The 5,713-nt window shown below is 40.9% G+C and overlaps 1 pseudogene; it reads right to left on the bottom strand.

Annotated features, from left to right (window-relative positions):
- Positions 1-4,964: 4,964 nt before the first annotated feature.
- Positions 4,965-5,145, bottom strand: LOC110297510 (annotated as a pseudogene).
- Positions 5,146-5,713: the final 568 nt, after the last annotated feature.

The following is a 5,713-nucleotide window of genomic DNA, read 5'->3' as shown; positions in this document are numbered from 1 at the left end:
GGTTGCTGGGATTTGAACTCTGGACCTTCGGAAGAGCAGTCGGGCGCTCTTACCCACTGAGCCATCTCACCAGCCCCCCGCCACACATCTTGCAGGTGGGACGAATTGTAGATTAAAACTTTGGTGATTGGGCTGGTCTCCTACTCCTTCCACTGCCTGATTATGGAAAATGGCAGATTCAGGGACCATATCCCCCACTGCTAGGAGGACTATCTAGGGTCACCCTGATAAATTCCTGGGAGTGTGTATAGCCCTTGGTTTCTAACTCCTCCCAGATATGTAGCAGCCCATTCCAGTCGTCTGTCCTTATACTCTCTCCCCCCCGTCCCTCATACCTAATCCCTACTGTTTCCATCCCCTACTTTTCCCCCATCCAGTCCTCTCTCCCTTTCCACCCAAGATGTCTGCTGTTTTCTGCTTCTCAGTGAGAGTCAGTCATCTCTCTTTAGCCTTTCTTATTACTTAGCTTCTTTGACCTGTAAACTGTAGCATGGTCATCCTTTATCTTTTCACTAATATCCACTTATAAGTGAGCACAATACCATATTTGTCTTCCTGGGTCTGAGTTACCTCACTCAGGATGATATTTTCTAGTTCCACTCATTTGCCTAAATTTTCATGATGTTCTTGTTTATAATGCCTGAATAATACTGCATTGTGTAAATGTACGACATTTTCTTTATCCATTATTTGGTTGAAAGGACGTCTAGGCTGTTTCCAGTTTCTGGCTATTATAAATTAAGCTGCTGTGAACATAGTGGAGCAAGTGTCCTTGGGTGTGGTGGAGCATCTCTTGGGTGTATGTGCATGAGTGGTATAGCTGGGTCTAGTCTCAATTTTCTGTGAAACTGCTGAGCTGATTTCCAAAGTGGCTGTACATGTTTGCACTCCCACGAGCCGTGGAGGAGCGTTCTCTTCTTCACAACCTCAACAATCTGAGTTGTGATTTGAGTTTTTGATCTTAGCCATCTGACAGGTGTGAGATGGAATCTCAGAGTCATTTTGCTTTACATTACCCTGATGACTGAGGATGTTGACTATTTCTTTAAGTGCTTCTCATCCATTAGACATTCCTCTGTCAAGAGTTCTCTGTTTAGCTCTGTTTCTCTGTTTTAAAATTGGGTTATTTGGTTTGTTGATGTCTAGTTTCTTGGATTCTTTACATAGTTTTGATATCAGCCCTCTGTTGGATGTGGAGTTGGTAAAAAAAAAAAAAAAAATCTTTTCTCATTCTGTAGGTTGCTGTTTTGTTCTCTTGATGCCATTCTTGCTTTACAGTAAAAACTTTCAGTTTCATGAGGTTCCATTTATTAATTGTTGATCTCAGCACTGGGGCTGTTGGTATTCTGTTTAGGAATTTATTCATCTCCTATGCCAATGTGATCATGGTTATTTCCCACTTTCTGTTCATTAGTTTCAGTGTATGTGGTTTTATGTTGAGGTCTTTGAACCACTTGGATTTAATTTTTGTGTAGGGTGATAGCCATGGATCTATTTGCATTCCTCTTCATGCAGACATTGAGTTAGACTAGTACTATTTGTTAAAGGTGCTTTCTTTTTTCCATTGTATAGTTTTGGCTGCTTTGTCAAAAATCCAATGTCCATAGTTGGGTGAATTTACTTATGAGCCTTTGATGCAATCCCACTGTTTAATGTGTATGTCTTTATGCCAGTAACATGTGTTTCTTTTCTTTCTTTCTTTCTTTCTTTCTTTCTTTCTTTCTTTCTTTTTTTTTTTTTTTTTTTTTTATTTACTATGGCTCTGTAGTAGTGGTTGAGTCCAGGNAAATCCAATGTCCATAGTTGGGTGAATTTACTTATGAGCCTTTGATGCAATCCCACTGTTTAATGTGTATGTCTTTATGCCAGTAACATGTGTTTTTTTTTTTTTTTTTTTTTTTTTTTTTTTTTTTTTTTTTTTTTTTTTTTTTTTTTTTTTTTTTTTAATTACTATGGCTCTGTAGTAGTGGTTGAGTCCAGGGATAGTATACCTCCAAAGATTTTTATTGTACAAGATTCTTTTAGCTATCCTGGGGTTTTTGTTTTTTCATATAAAGGTTCATATCAATCCCAAGTATGGGTGGGAATTTTGATGGGAATAGCATTGAATCTGTAGGTTGCTTCTGGTAGGACAGCCCCTTTTCCTGTTAATCCTACTGATCCATGAGCATAAGCGATCTTCCCACCTTCTGATATCTTCTTCAGCATCTTTCTTCAAATACTTGGAATTCTTTTTTTTTTTTTTTGGTTTTTTAAGACAGGGTTTCTCTGTGTAGTTCTGGCTGTCCTGGAACTCGCTCTGTAGACCAGGCTGGCCTTGAACTCAGAAATCCTCCTGCCTCTGCCTCCCAAGTGCTGGGATTAAAGGTGTGTGCCACCACTGCCCAGCTGGAATTCTTTTCCTATAGGCCTTTCACTTGCTTGGTTAGAATTACACCTAGATATTTTCTATTATTTGTCTAATATGAAGTGTGTAGTTCCCCTAATTTCTTTCTCAGCCAGTTTATCATTTCTATATAGGAGGGCTACAGGTTTTTCTTTTTTCTTTTTTACTTAATTTTGTATCAAGCCACTTTGCTGAAGGTGTTTATCAGCTGTAGGAGTTCCCTGGTAGACTTTATGGGGTCACTCACGTATATCATTATATCATCTGTGAATAGTGATACTTTGACTTCTTTCTTTCCAACTCTTATCCCCCTGATCTCCTTTTGTTGTTTATTGCTCTATCTAAAATTTCAAGTACGTTGTGAAGAAATATGGAAAGAGTGCACAGCCTTTCCTTGTCTCTATTTTTTGTGTAATTGCTGTAAGTTTCTCTCTATTTGATTTGATGTTGACAATTGGCTTGCTGTGTATTGCATTTTTTGTGTTTGTGTATGTTTCTTGTATCTCTAGTCTTTCTAAGCCTTTTATCATAAAAGGGTGTTGAACTGTGTCAAAGACTTTTTCAACACTTAATGAGAAGATCATGTGTTCTTTGTTTACAGGATGGATTCCATTGATGAATTTTTATATGTTGAACTATCTCTGCATAGCTGTACAAAGCCTATTTCATAATGGGAACTAATGTTTTTTATATGCTCTTGAATTTGGTTTATAAGTATGTTGGCATCAATGTTCACAGGGAAATTGGTCTGAAATTCTCTTTGTTGTCTCTTTGTGTGGCTTATGTGTCAGGCTGACTGTGGTCTTACAAAGTAAATCTGACAGTGTTCCTTCTGTTTCAATTTTGTAGAATCATTTGAGCAGTATTGGTATTAGTTCTTCTTTGAAAGTCTGGTAGAATTCTTCACTAAAACCATATGGTGATAGGTTTTGTTTTTGTTTGTTGTTGTTTTCTTTTTTTGTTGGCATATTTTTAATAAGTGCTTCCCATTGCCACAGATAATCAGAGGACACTCTGTAACTCCAAGATGCTCCAAGGTGCTCTTACCCGCTGAGCCATCTCACCAGCCCCCGTAAATTTCTTACTCTTAAGAGATACATCCTTAATCTGTAGGTTTGATGTCCAGCTCATTCTGCCTCCATTCTTCTTGGGTTTAAAAACCTTAGGGTTCTGGGTAGAGACCAAGTCCCAGGCTTTTCTCTAAGCAGCTTCAGATTTGAGACACAATTGGCATACCATGCCTCTCCTGATCTCTGCTTTTTTTTTTTTTTTTTTTTTTTTTTTTTTTTTTTTTTTTTGTCTTTCTAGATCTGGTTCCAGAATTGATGTGCTGGGGAGTACCAGAAGAAGGCTCAAAAACTCCCCGGGAAGCCTGGATGTGGGACTCAAGATAGGCCTACAGACCCCAAAGGCTGGGAACTTACTGTTTCCTCTGCCAGTGCAGTTTCTTTGTGCCAGAAACATATGGAAGTCTGCTGTCCTGAACTCAGTCCACCGAGTTCCTCCCCAGACCAGGAATCCATCTTCTCTAACACTGATCCAGCCTGTACGGAGCTCTACCCAAAAATACAAGCTCTAGGCAGCAGAGGGGAAAAAGCTATAGTAAAAAGGTGGAAGCAAGGCCAGAGTACTGTGCTAGATCTGCAGCCCCAAAGGCAGCGCCTTTCCCCTGGCCTCTGACTGTGGGCATTCCTTGTCCCAGAGACATTCTGTCTTAATTGTTCTCCTCTGCTTAGCCCTCCAAATATTTCCCCAGATTCAGAATCCACGTTTGCTATGTGGGGAGAGACCATGTGTCAGCCCTCCTCCCCCACTAAGCTCAGTATGTTCTGGAATCTGTCTTCTCCATTGCTCAGACCAACAAGAGTCTCTCACGTGAAGCCCTGGTGTCTGTACAGGTTGACCAAGCCGCACTAGAGACAATCGCAGACCAATCAGCAGCAGCTTATGAAATAGCTACACACCCAGCTCTACCCCAAGGCCTTCCCTAAAGGAGCTCCAAACACCATCACAGCTTCAGAAACTCTGGTGGTAGCTGTGAAGGTATCTAGAAGCACAAGGGAAACTCCATTCAAAGGCGGGGGTGGGGTGGGGTGGGGGTGTGTTTTTAAATTTTTTTCAAATTTGATTTTATATTAAATATTTTTACTATATAGAAAATATACAGCTATTTTAACATAACATTTTTACTGATTCTTAGAATGTTAGATCAAACACTACCTGGTCATATTCATTTCCCCATCCTTCCAAATCCACCCAAACTTGTAACCTTCCATAACAAAAATAGTTAGAAAATAAAATAAAATAAAAACAAACAGGACCAATTTGTATTCTCTACGTACTCATCAGAGTGTGGTTGTACTCTTTGTGGACTGCTGGTTTGTTTTTTTGTTTTTATTTTTGTTTTTCCAACGAGGTGTGTTTTATTTTCACCAATTGTACAAATAATTTTCTATAATATCCCAGGGAAAACCGGTGAAACTTGGCAGTCCAAGCGGCCGGTGGCATCAGCTCAGTGTCCGGGTTCACAGTGCAGCTTGTGACTCGCGTCCATCTTGCAGGTGGCTCTTCCTCCACATCACAAGGGGGTCTTGGAGATGATGGGGTGGGGTGGGGTGGGGTGGGGTGGGGAAATCTTCGTCTTTTCCTGTTCAATGGTCTCCTTGGTCGGCAGAGTGTTCTGCTCCTGTGTCTCGGTTTTCTTCAGCTTGGCCTTGTCAAAGCTGGCCATTTCCCCCCATGTCTGGCTTGTCTGCCATTTTCTTACAACTCATGGATTCTCGTTCTGAGCTCACGTTCCAGTTGCTTCCACTGCAGCAAGAGACCTATGAGCTGCTGCTTAAACTCAACTGAGTCCTTCCCCTCCTTCACCCTTGCCAGAAGCCATCCCTCGTGAAGGGCTGCACTTCAGCATCTCGGCCCATTTTAAGGAGCTCTGTTTGCATACTCGAAGACTTTGACAAGTCGAAGGCCTGGTATACTTGGAGATACACCCTGACTCCAAGCAACTCCTCTCACCCCCTTGACCGGTCCAGGCCTTTGTAGCAAGGAAGAGGTGTGTTAGTGCATACCCTTAATCTCAGAATTGGGGATATTAAACAGCCCTATTTGTCATGGCTTCGTGCCACTGTGGTTTATTTAGTGCGATTGTTTTGGTTTTTTTTTTTTAATTGAAAATATTCATTCCTTATTGTTGGATTATATGTTCTTTAAATAAAAGAAAAAACTAGGGGCTGGTGAGATGGCTCAGTGGGTAAGAGCACCCGACTGCTCTTCCGAAGGTCCGGAGTTCAAATCCCAGCAACCACATGGTGGCTCACAACCATC

This window comes from Mus caroli, chromosome 7, assembly GCF_900094665.2.
Source record: "Mus caroli chromosome 7, CAROLI_EIJ_v1.1, whole genome shotgun sequence".
Taxonomy (NCBI): domain Eukaryota; kingdom Metazoa; phylum Chordata; class Mammalia; order Rodentia; family Muridae; genus Mus; species Mus caroli.
This window is presented reverse-complemented; position numbering and strand designations above follow the sequence as displayed.